Here is a 13,910-nt window from a genome sequence, read left to right on the forward strand (position 1 = left end):
TTACACTGTGGATTAACCTTATCAGAAACTTAAGAAAGTGCAAGAAGCAAACCGAAAGGTGCAGGAATTAATTGCCTAATGACTATGTCTGGGAGATGTATGGCTTGGTGTCGGCCCGAAAATTCCTTTGCATATGAAAATTGGGCTCAATCTTATCTCTAGAATAGACTGAAAGTTGGCCTACTCCATCCACCTATACATAGCCATGTTATTTTTTTCTTTGTTAACGTGTATATTTATGTTTTCACCTTTTCATCTTATTTATGCAATTTTCTAATTATTATATTGAAATAATTTGACTCTTTAGAATGAAAAAAATATTAATTAAAATGAGACTCATTACAAATCATATTAAAATTGTGAGAACTCATAAATAGTAAGATTCTAATTCCAATCCTGTATATAAGAAAAAAAATATCCAATTTATGAAGATTTGTAAAAGTAGTTAAAGTATTTAAATTTAATTCCCCCTTTTCTGCTGGCTTCGAATAGGAAGACTTTGAATTTGAAAACTAACAACCAAACCATCAAGTCTCCCAAGAAATTGGCTTATTTAATTTTAATTAATGGTATCATAAATTTAAATTTTATTCCATATGCACATAAGATTAAATGATTTACTCATAAAAAAAGATTAAATAATTTAAGTGGTGATTATATTTAATGATATTACTCATAATTCAAAGAATATTTTTTCAACCAATGATTTTGACTTATATTGTTAATAACTCAAATACAAGCATTCGCTTTCATGGCAAATAACAGAATATATCATTGATAGGTTTGGCAATAAATTAAGGGTATAAAGAACAATTAGCAATTAATATATTTGAAAGTGGTAAAATTATCTTTATTTTGAAGACAAAAAATTAAAATGTGCTAAAAAAGACAAAAATTAAAATAAGAACTTTAAAAGTAAAGAAGTTGTATGACAACAAGGGTTTTTGGCAACTACCCAATTACACAGCAAGGGTTTTTTTTTAACAGAATTACAACAAGGATTTTACTAACTGAATATATATCCCCTTAATTCATATGCATAAAGGAGAAAAGTCGGTTATTTATTCTTTTCCCTGGTGTAACTAGCTAGGCCATCCTGGACAACCATAAACTTCATATCTGAAGTAAATCATTTAGAATTTTAGATACTAAAAGAGAAAAATAGTGTGATGAGAAATCAATTTTTATTTTACATACGTGATTTATTATTGAAAGCAATTTTGTTTAAGTCAAATTTGCGTTTTGGTGGTCTCGTATTCGGGTTTGAACTGTTTTTCATAATTTGAGTAATCGAGTTGGTTTCAATTCGAGAGATTTTCAATGTGAACCAACTACAATTCCTTCGCCATAGGATAATCAGTTCTCTCTTTTTCCCTTTTAATCTTTCTTTATAATTCCCTTACTTAATTTGTAAACAATCAGTTGCTTAACATTGAAGCAGTAACAACTAGCAACTGCTCATAAAGCAAATAGTGTCACTTCACAATCATCACGCGTCAATTACAACCACAATAATTTGACTCATTAGTCAACAACGTTGTATTTTAGATAGATAGATAAATAGCGGTTACCACTATATAAATGTACTGATAAAAAAAAATGCAATAATTCATTTATTCATTCTCAAATCCATTATTTCAACTGAGGGTAAACATAAAATCCGCGAGGAGGCAAACAGCATGTAGCAGACAGCATGCATGATAGCGAATCAAACAGGAATACAAGAAAATTACAATCATAAACCAACAAAACTGAGACCCCAAAGACAAAGAAACCAAACCATTATTCAACAACCATTCATCATTCATAAATTTCATGGGGTTTCAAATAGAATACATAAAGTTTCATTCCAATGTTGATTGTGCCTTCCATATAATTGCCTACAAAAGCTCTAACAGAGGCTAAGATTCAAATTAGTTAATTTTGATGCATATCTTCTTGCATATATATATAATTCAATATTAATCATCGGGTTGTTCTCATCTCACATCATATATATGAACCACCTATGTTATTTTTATATGTCTATGCTCACTTTTGGGCCCATATTTATCCACTTGATTGCCTAGCTTAATCTTTCAAACTTGAGGTCACCATCAGCATCTGTTTAGTTTCATGCTGGGGTGTTTCTTTTTTTTAAAAAAAAAATAAAAAATAAAAATAAAAGCCACTCATTTCATGCTGATTTTGAGAGCTATTGTTTAATTAGCTAAATGCAAGCTGGATATTAATTTACACAATGCAAAAACTTATCTTCATAAACAACTTATATGCTAATTAGGTGCAATTTATTGCATAATTTATCAGAATTTAAACGTATAAATTATATTAGCATAACTCCTCTAGGGTTTTTGGTACATGAAATAATACAAATAACGATATTTTTAAAAAATATGTGGTTACTATTATGCATATTTACATCATGGCTACATTACATTTCAGCCCAAACAATTTTGTTTTTTAGAAAAGTAAATAAAAAAACTGAACTTTTCTTACTATTATTACCATATCCATCGGTTCCATCATCATCCTTTTTTTTGTCAAAGGTTCCATCATAACATGTTGTAATGGCTTGTTCTCATGCACCTTCAAAGGGCAACAGGTGGGGGAACCTTTCATGAATTTCCACATATATATATCGGCCCATCTTTTGCGTTTGACGGTCCATGTCAATCAAACTAAGGGTCACCACCATTGTCGTCTCAATTTTATTCTGATTTCGTTTCGAGACCAATCATCAACTAAACTCTCATCCCTGTGTGGTGTATATTTTTCGCAAACAAGAGCAATATGGTGACTTGTATCATTATTTTCTATCTCCAACCTAGTAATTGCATCTTTCAATTCATACAAACTTTATTCTGAATTTGGACATTATTACCTTCGTTTGCATCATATTAAAGTATAATTAGAGAATGTGTCGTGCTAGCCGCTTCTCTGTAATTACAAACATGTTCGCGTATACACATGACCAAGAAAAAAAATAGAGAAATGCAACCGTGAAAAAGAAAACAATATATTAGTATGATTATCCTGAAAAGACAACGGTTTATTAAATAGTTTAAAAGCATAAATCATTTAGGAGAAAATAGAGTCATAGCTTGTGTGATCAACTGCATCATTCTAATAACTTGTAAAAGGTCGGCATTACATTTTCAGTTTTAACTTTTAACCAGTACCACATGCATGGTCATGGATTATTTTGTTATTTTTTATGGATAAGGTATTAAGGATTAGAATTACATAAAGGTTAACATGGTCATACTTAGTTGCCATTAATGACCCTGGCCAGCATGTATCATTATCAGTTTATTCAAATATTCAGTGAAGATAATTTAGTTGGGCGTTCTTTGGAACCCGCTATGAAACAAACGAGCATGATGATTTTGGATCATCACCATCATGGGCCAGCTTCAGAGCCCATATCTACCTAATAAAGTCTCATCTAAAAACCAATTTATTTCAAATTTTCAATGTTTACAGCTGGAGAGAACAACCCAGCTGGTTAATATACAACCACAGCAAGCCATGTTTTAAATGTTGTCTTAATGCTTTTTAGATTTTTTTTTCCTGAGGAAATGATGCTTTTTAATTTAAAACTACACAACTTTAAATATACATGACATAACATAAAATTTTCCTAGATTGTCATCTTACGACACTCCTCATTTTGCCCGCACCATATCTTTTCTTGGTCCCTCGTGCAATCATAGGTAGAACCGTGACATAGAAACTTGACAAACTTGTTATAGTAAAGAATATAAATATATGTAAGGTACAGGACAGTAGGTGCTATAAACTATTGCTTAGCGAATAAGGTAAAATTGTCATAGAACAAATTGCTTACAGCTGCTAATTAATCCAATATAATAAAGTAACCACTGAAGGAATCAATATTTTCAGCTAACACACTTGATTAATTGGTAGAAGAAGAAAATAAAAGTGGAGCAATTAAAGGATCAAATTGGTAACTTTAAGAAGTACATTAATATTGTTATCTAGCATCCATTCCTCTTCATATTCCTGGTACTTTTACTCCTATCAATCAACTCACTATAAACAAATTATTTCCCTTTTGTAGATTTAAAGAGTACAAGAAAAGTATAAAGCAGTATATTGACTAGACTGTTCAATTTTAATAAATAAAAAACTGGAAAAAAATTATAAGATCAACTTAATACATAGATACCCATACATATGAGGTTAATGTTCATCCGTAACATTCGGTTATAAGTTCTAGACAAAGCATAACAAGGGAACAAAGAATCATTTTTAATATTTTCTTTCCCTTGATAATATATTTCAGCCTGTAACTTGAGTTTTAAACCTAACCATAGTTTAATCAGAAGTTGCATAAATATTTAAAGAACAAGAGAATTAGAAGATGGAAGAATGACTCATTAACTTAGGTCTCTCTTTAAAGGTCTTTTATGTCTTTAACCACTTAATATTGAACATATCAGCAACATTAGTGTCCATGGTATAGATGTTTCAGGTTTACTACCTTCTTCTAGTTGCCATCAACTGAAGTGTCTCACTCAACAATAATAACCTTCATCTACCGATTGCATTTTAATTGTTATGCATCAACGTACGATTGTACTGCTTTGCTTCACTATTTTCGCTATATTAACATGTTTCAGTGCAACCAATATTTTAAGAGTTTTTAATGGCAAATTTTCAATTACAGCCAGCTATATTCATAAATCAGTGGTTAGGAAGCACTCTTCATAAAAGCCATCTTACATGTATATTATTTTTCTATATGCTAATTGTGAAACTTCCTTAATTATCTGTTTATCATTGTAGCCAAACACAAATATTACTAATCTTTATTTAATAAATTTCAAGAACTATCTGCTCTTGGCTCCAATCTTTATGGTTCTCAATCTTAATTTCCCTTAATGGCTCCAATCTTAATGGCTCTGTCTTAATTTCCCTTTATTACACACTGATAGTATTTTAAATTGCAAATAGACAAAGAACTTAAATGTTGGGTCTCTTTGTTTTGGTTATATTTACAGGTACAAGCACAACCAAAAAATGGAATTTCATGATGAGCTTTCAATCCCGTAACCGTAATGAATCAATTGCTATCTTCTTAAATCAGTCGTTAGAAAGAGCTCTTCATAAGAATAAATTATACCAATAAATTACACTAATCATTCCTAAAATTTTGTAAAATTACATTAATTTTTTCTGCTTTTTTAACATTTACAACAACATTTCTTATAGTGTAATGTATAAAGGAGTAGTGTCAATGTATATTTTTAAAAATTAAACGGGATAGTGTAAGGGTAGATAAAACAGAGAATTGTTCAGCAAAAAAAAATAAGATTTTTGTGTAATTTTATAAAACCCTAGGAAACTTAGTGTAATTTACTAAATAAATTACTGTATTATACAATTTTCTTTCTAATATGTAACACGAGATGAAAAGGGATTGGTTAAGTTTTCTTTTAATGAGGGGTAAAATCGATGATTACTTGTGTTAGTGGAATGTGTATTATGGTGGAAGAATATTTGAACTAATAGTTTATGCCCTCTCAAATGCCTTAATCTTTCAAAGCAAGTTGTCTATCGATATATAGCTCTCACTCTTCTTAAACCAATACAAGGTTTTATGAACAGATCTGTGGCAGCTGTTTGACTTAATGCCCAAATTTTCCTGAAATTCACAAAGCCCATTAACGGTGTCAACCTACCAATGTGTTTAAAAGGGACCATAAAGGTTATTATTTTGTGATAAAAAAGACAAACGACACCAGAACATATCTAATTACATGTATAATGACTAAAACAAGGGATAAATAGCATGCCTGTATAAGGTATTTGAATTGTTAATTACACAATAATTAGCATTTCACATCAACAGAATCATTAATCTTAATTGTTAAATTTAAATGAAATACTTATATTAAAATACTTATTTAAGAATTCACTAAAATCTCACGTGATCATTAAATTTAAATTATAATATTTTAAAATATGTTATTTATCAATTCAATTAATCTTCTTTAAGATTATTGTCCATCATCACTATTAATACCGTCCTCATGAGTGTGAACACATTGGACTAAAGCACTTATCTCAGTGTAACACCAATTAATTACTCCATTCATTTTTAATTATAAGATTTTTTTAATTAATTCACGTCCCTTAAAAAATAGTTAATCACATTAAATATGTTAATTAATTGTAGTATCATTTCAAAATTATATTTTTCTTATCTCTTTATTTACTTTTTTATTAATGTTTGGAAAAAAAATAATTATGTAAAAATATGTAAGAAAAAATAATTAATATATTTAAAAATTAAAAAATAATCTTATAAAAAATTATATAAAAAATCTTATAATTAAAGACGAAGAAGTATACAATATAACTTCACAATTTAAAATCAAGGCAACATAAATAGCAAACCAAATTTATAACCCAGGAATAGAGTCAGACAAAGAAAGAAAATGAGTGCGATCTCATGAAAAATAGTTTCGGTGAAAGTAATTTTTATCTCTTTTTTTTTTTGCAGTTAAGATATTTATCAAACCAATAATTAAATGTTAGTACAAGAAAAAGTTGATTAATCTGCAAATTTAGAAAAGAGTAACATTGTGGGATAAAGATAAGGTTAAATAACTAGAATGTTAGAAAAACGACCACACAATAACATTGAAGAAAATGACAGTAAAAATTGTACATTTAAGACTGAGTCAAAATCGATAAACATGGATCTGCAGAATTTATTAAATCACAAGACAAAAGTTTTGGGAGGCCTATTATCACATGCAAGTGGAGGGATCAGTGAATTTGTACTAGATACGGCCCACAAGACCCAAATTCATGCACTTGAGTTCATGTCTTCTTTCTTCTTCATTTTTTTTTTTTTTTTGCTGAGTTCATGCCTTCTATTAGTCACTTAAAAATTCTTTAAAACAATTTGATATATAAATAAATAATACAATACTCAATTAGGTAACGTGAGACTCTGTCTTTTTAAATTCCTTACAATTAGGATAATTTTATGCCAATTATAAAAATAAAAATCTTAAGAGATTTCAGTCTCTTTTTTTTTACCAATGTTAGCTAGAGAAATATATTAAATTTTAAAACAAAACAGGAAAGGAAATAAGAAAAAGTAAAAATTCGTGGATAACTTTACTTGTCCATAAGTTGTAAATTGGCTGTTATACAGGCAAAGACTATGCATGCTGTAGATTTGTTGGCTTCCACCAAAATTGCAACCACCTGAATGCCTGTAGTCAACGATACAAATATCCTAGGCTTTCGTGAAAACCAACATTTTTTGGACACAATCTTGATAAAGTTCTGCACGTGTGACCTCGATCGATTCATAAAGTCCAAACTAAACCCAAGGAAAGGATAAGAATAAAGAACGTTTCTACATTATGTTAGTTAATTGGCCTGTGATTGAAAATTATCCTAGTTAATTTCTTGCACTCCACGGCACAGAGACTATGAACCTCTTTGAAAATCCATCCTATAGTTGATTGTAATAATAATTATATTATATACGAAATGTAGTGCATCGACAAGAACACTTTCATTTTCCCATCCCAATAAGTTGGGTAGCATAGGATGCCCCATTATCCGTCTCATATGTGCCAAGTGCGGTCACCAAAGTCCAAAGATATGAATGAGTTTTCTGAAAAATAATGACTTCCAAAGCGTTTTCATTAATTATCCTATAGGCTACAGTCATGTTATTATGGCGAATGAATTAAACAAAACATATAGTGGGAGAAAGCGATTTTTGTGGAAATTTATCAAAAATCAATAGAACTGAGGTTTTTTTAAAATTTATTTTGAAAGTCACAGAGGAAGAAGAAAAACAAATTCACAGAAAAAAAAAATGTACTTTCCAAGTGACATACTTATTGGCATGACGTATATAGTGGAAAAAATGTAAGATAAGAGGAATAAATACATATTGATCTTTATATCTTATTATAAATAATCAAAATTAATATATATATATATATATATATATATATTCTAAAATACTTAAAGACTATTTTATATATGAAATACTTCTATTGTCATTTAATATTTATTTTATAGAGTATTAAGAATTAAGAAGTTTGTAAGATGATATAGCAATACTCTAACTAAGTACCATTCATAATTTTTGTTTACTTACATGGTTGTTCGACACGGAATTTGAATTTGAACTTATACTTCCTTGTTTAACCCCTAACCTAACTTGAATAGTTATAGACACCACTTTCTCTTTTATTGAGGTGCATTTCACATATAAATCATGCAACTGGTAAATTTTTCTCTCAACTATATCAAATTACCATTATTTTATCTTTATCTATACATTTTATCTTCTAAATTTTTTATCACTTTCAATCCATCCTCTTTTATCTTTATCTCAATATAAATAAAAGTTCCATGTCTTTTTTTAAGAAAATATTAAAAATTAAAAATAATCTTATATTACAGTTTAAATTATTATTGTACGAAGGATCTTATATTATAGTTTAAATAATCTTATTTTAGGATGGGGTTTTCTTTCTAACTATCTTATTCTGCGAAATTTAAACTTCATTACTTTTTTTTCCTTCTCAAAATACAATGCGGTTACCCTCTCACAAATTTGTTGGTATATTGGACATTTAAAATAATGGTTTATCTTTTCAATTTTAAATTTTAATTCCTAGTTTCATAGGATTCCTTTTAAATGATGTGACCAAATGCAGACTTTTAAATATTGAAAACTTAAGCATGGATGTGATTTGCTCCTGAAAATCGATTAGACAAGTCTTACTTAAATAAAGAGCTATATAGCACATAAACTTTTCTTTAGGATATATAGCATATATATGTACTTAAATAAAAGGAAATTGTCATATGGTATGTTTGGGATTTGGTTGGAAATCCTCAAATTATAATTTTAGTGAAGAGAGATATTAATTAACACAGAAAAAAAAAACTTGTGTTAAGTTTGGTTGGATCCTTTGGGAAATTTTGAAAAGTAAATGGATCAACTTTTTGTCTCTTTTGTCCACATGCATCATCACAAATGGGAAAGTCAAGAGAAAAATATGTATCATTAACAACATTATTTGTACTCTACTAATCCATGTATTTTTACCACTTTCTTTTTGGCATCATGCTTTGTAAATGACAACATATCTTCTCAACATTCTTCCAAGTAAACAATTAGCCTATCAATCACCTCTCAAGGTTTTTTTTATAAAAAAGGATCTTTCCTACTCTCATCTTCGAGTGTTTAGGTGTTTATGCTATCCACTTTTTTCATCTACTACCATAAATAAATTTCAAGCCCGTTCCACCCGTGTGTCTTTTGGGGTACCTATCTAATCATCGTGGATACGAGTGCTATGGTTTGTCCTCTCGTAAAATCATACTAATTCTTCATATCATTTTTTATGAAACCTAATTCCATTTTTCTAAGTTGCATACTCCATAGCCTCACACTTATGGTTTTATGGACAACGAACCCTCCCCTTATGTGGTCCACCATTCGACCTCTCTGTCAGGCCCAAAACAACCTGCCCAGCAGGTCTTGCTTAACCCGCAACTTGGTACTCAACCTTCACCTCCATATCAATCCATTCCTTTTCCGGCTCCCAGACCCGTGACACATAGTTAGCATGGAATTTTTAAATCCAAACGACATATAATGTCACTAAATCCCCTCTACCATGTAATCTCGTGTTGCCCTTCATGACCCGAATTGGAAAATGGCTATGGATGATGAATTTAATGTTCTTATTAAAGATAAGACGTGGGAATTGGTGTCTCGTTCACCTGATGTTAATGTGATTCTGTCTATGTGGATTTTTACTCATAAAGAAAAATCTAATGGTGTTTTTGAGGGACATAAGGCCTGTCTTGTAGGGGATGGCAAAACACAACAGGTTGGTGTGGATTGCGGTGAGACTTTTAGCTTGGTAGTCAAACCAATAACTATTCACATTGTTCTCAATTTAGCCATATCTAAAGCATGGCCCATTAACCAAATTGACATGAAGAATGCTTTCTTGCATTGAGAACTCAAAAGAGACTGTGTACATGCATCAACGTATGGGTTTTAGGGACCCAAATCATCTTAATCATGTATGCTTGTTGAAGAAATCTCTATATGGCCTCAAACAAGCCCCTTGGGCTTGGTACAAGAGATTCGCTAATTATATTTCTACTCTTGGGTTTTCTCACAATACTTATAATCATTCTCTCTTCATTTACCGACAAAGTATAACTATGGCTTACATTCTTTTGTATGTGGATGATATTATCTTAACAACTTCCTCTTATGTTATTCGCAAGTCCATCATATCCCTTCTTAACTCGGAATTTGCTATGAAGGACCTAGGGCCATTGAGTTATTTCTTGGGTATAGTTGTAACTCGTCATCGGGTGGTCTATTCTTATCTCAGCGAAAATATGCAGTAGAGATCATTGAACGGGTCGGCATGTCATCTTGTAAGCCATCTCCTACTCTGGTTGACACGAAACCAAAGCTCAATGCTAATTCTAGCACACCATATGTTGATCCATCTCATTAACAAAGCCTTCTAGGGGCTCTTCAATATCTCACCTTCACAAGACTCGATATTGCTTATGTTGTGCAATAGGTGTGTTTATTCATGCATGACCCGAAGGAAGAACACATGCACACTCTCAAGCACATTGTGCGCTACATTCAAACTACTCTTGATCATGGCTTGCATCTTTGTCCATCTTACACATCCACTATTCTCTCTTATACAGATGTTGATTGGTGTGGGTGTCCGAATACCAGACGCTGTACATCTGGTTATTATGTGTTTCTTGGTGATAATTTAATTTCTTGGTTCACCAAACATCAAGCTATGTTGTCACGTTCTAGTGCGGATGTGGAATACCGAGGCATTACCAATGTGGTTTCTAAGTCTTTTTGGTTACGAAACCTTCTTCTAGAGCTTCATTGTCGTATTCAGAAAGCTACCTTGGTATATTGTGATAATGTTAGCGCCTTATATCTCTTAGGAAATCTTGTTCAACATCAACGCACTAAACATATCAAGATGGATATTCACTTTGTTCGTGAAAAGGTTATTCGTGGGGAAGTTCGAGTCTTACCTGTCCCGTCACGTTATCAGATTGCAGATATTTTTACAAAGGGTCTTCCCTTGGTTCTATTTGAGAATTTTCGGAACAATCTAAGCGTACAACAACTTCCCGCTTCGACTGTAGTGGTATGTTAAAATATATGTCAATATATTTTTGTATTTAGTTCTTTATTATAGCTTAGAATATGTTAAAATATATGTCAATATATTTTTATATCTAATTTTCTTATTATAGTCTAGAATTTATCATGTATAATTAATTTCTTTATTATTAGTTTTCTTATCATATCCTATGATCTCTCGTATCCGTGGTGTACAATCACAATTTTACTAATGACATGAAGACATAATTATATTCTTTCAATAACTCATGCCGAGTGAAAAAAATGTATCATAACTCACAGGCCAAATATCTTAGCAAAAACAACCTATGGTTCAGTGTAATTTTGCCAACAACTTCCTCTCGGATTGGGTTCTCCGTTCTCGGGGTCGGAGAAAACAGAAACTGCGTACGTTTTCATTTATTGTCAATATTAAAATAGTATATGATCATGTCTTTGATAACCCATTATGATAAATTGGTTGATGTTTGGCTGTATTCAATTTTATGCAGCACTGACACATGCATGAGCATGGACATGAAGGTTTTGTTATGAAGAGTCGCCATCTTTTATGAGTGCCAAGACAATCGATCTGTTGTGTGATGGTATACTAATAAAAATTGTTTGAATTAATATTTTTCGTATATCTACAAATACACACATACATATGGGAAGCTATATATATATAGTTGTGGGGAACCGAAAAATATGGGAAGCTATATATTTATTTCGGCATATAATATTATTTTTTTCTAATTTGTCAAACAGCTTCATTCTGCGGTTGTTTATATAATTTTGACTAATTTGATTAGGTCCGTTACGTCCGTGGAAGTGAAACTGTACAGTCTTGGTTTCTACCTAATTCGTGAATCGCGTGATACTTTCAAATATTGAAAATATATTTAATTCTTCCTCTAATTATTTTTAGTTATAAATTTGAACTATGTATAATTCACAAGACGCAGGTTAAATTAATAAAAGAGAAAATATATTCAATCTACTCGCCCAAAATTCTTAGTTGAGAATTTTATATCATTTTTCTCACAATTGTAGGTTGTTAATCAATTTATGACTTGATTGTCATAAGTGGACAGGATTTTTGTTATTGTGTACATTTAACTCTATTAGACACTACAATCTCGTGTCCTAAGCCACCATTATAATACAATTCAGACAATTATAAAAGTTGTGTACCAAAGGATGTAAAAGTTTAAGGTTCAATGATTGCTTACATAATTATTTATATAAAACAAAAGCAAGAAAGTAAAATAATTAAATTGAATTCTTCCCATAAATTAAAATCAGCTCATACATATCAGCTATTGTAAAAGTTACATAAAAAAGAAATTCTGCAAAAGTTAGATATACATAAATTGATTTATGTTTATGGAAGAAGTCGATCAATTTTTTTTATTTATTCTCTTTTCCTTTCTTGAAAGTACTAATTAAACAAAGCCATGGAATTAATGTGCAATTAAACCGAGCTAGAGAAGTACTACGTATTATATATTCTAGTATTGGAATAGCTAAGATATTATAAATGAGATTTCTTAGGATACCTTTGAGAGCAATTGAGGACGATGGTTAGGGGATCATCATCATCAGTTCAACATGGGCATGCTTAAGCTTATCCTATATCAGCCAAAACATGAACCTCATGCAACCTCAAATAATGCCAATAGTAGTCCAGCTGGAGAACAACATGTTGAGTGAACAAGCAAGCAACAATATAGGGATACAAAATTCGCTACCCAATATTGAATTGTCTTCTAGCTATTTCCTTTTATTTTATATTTTTTTCATGTCTTTCGGTGTTAAGTAGCTAGTATAACTACTAATTGGAATCTACATATATAAAATAACTTCAATTTTTATTTATGTATATTTAGAAGAAGAAAAAAAGCATATCACATATTCGTTAGATCCTCAAATTCGACTTTTCTATAAATAAAGGAAAAGAATTAGTGTCTTATGTCGACGAGATCTTGTGCAATGTGCATCACCTCAATCTGCATGTTAGGTTCCTTATCATTACTAATAAATAAATAAATAAAAACAATAGTACATAGTCGCACAGAACAAACTTGATTCACAAGCTTGAGAAAGAAAAAGACAGACTGCAAAACTGGAAAGAAAACCTTAACACATATACATATGGCTTGTTATGAACGATCTTCTTATACTTTCTTTGGATCTGGCGACTAGTTGATCTATCTGAGAAACAGAATAAAGCATATTAACTATTAAAATGAAAAGGTGAAAGAACTAACAAAAGGTCACAATTCTAGATTAACTTTGGCGTGAAGAGTAAAGTGTTAGTTAATATAAGCAGGTAAAGACTAAGAATGTTGAAGCTTTGTCTGTTTTCTGGTTAAACTATGCCGACTGCAGTTAATATATATATATAGTAATGAGGCAGTTACCTGGTAGTTCCGCATGGTGCAGTCACAATCATTGTAAAACCTTTCTGCACGTGCGACACCCAAGCCTGAAGCCATGTACGTAAAAGTCAAAAACCAAGTACATATATTAGTATAATGAGAAAATGGCCAAATAAGAAAAATGTTATGTAATGTAAATACGTTGAATTTTTGTAGATACTTCTACTATGGTCTTATTTGTGGGAGTTTTTCTAGTTAGCTTATTTTGACTTTTTTTTATAAAACTCTTAAATTAGTTACTGTATTATTTACAAAAATATCTTACA

The sequence above is a fragment of the Glycine soja genome, chromosome 20 (genome assembly GCF_004193775.1).
Source record: "Glycine soja cultivar W05 chromosome 20, ASM419377v2, whole genome shotgun sequence".
NCBI lineage: Eukaryota > Viridiplantae > Streptophyta > Magnoliopsida > Fabales > Fabaceae > Glycine > Glycine soja.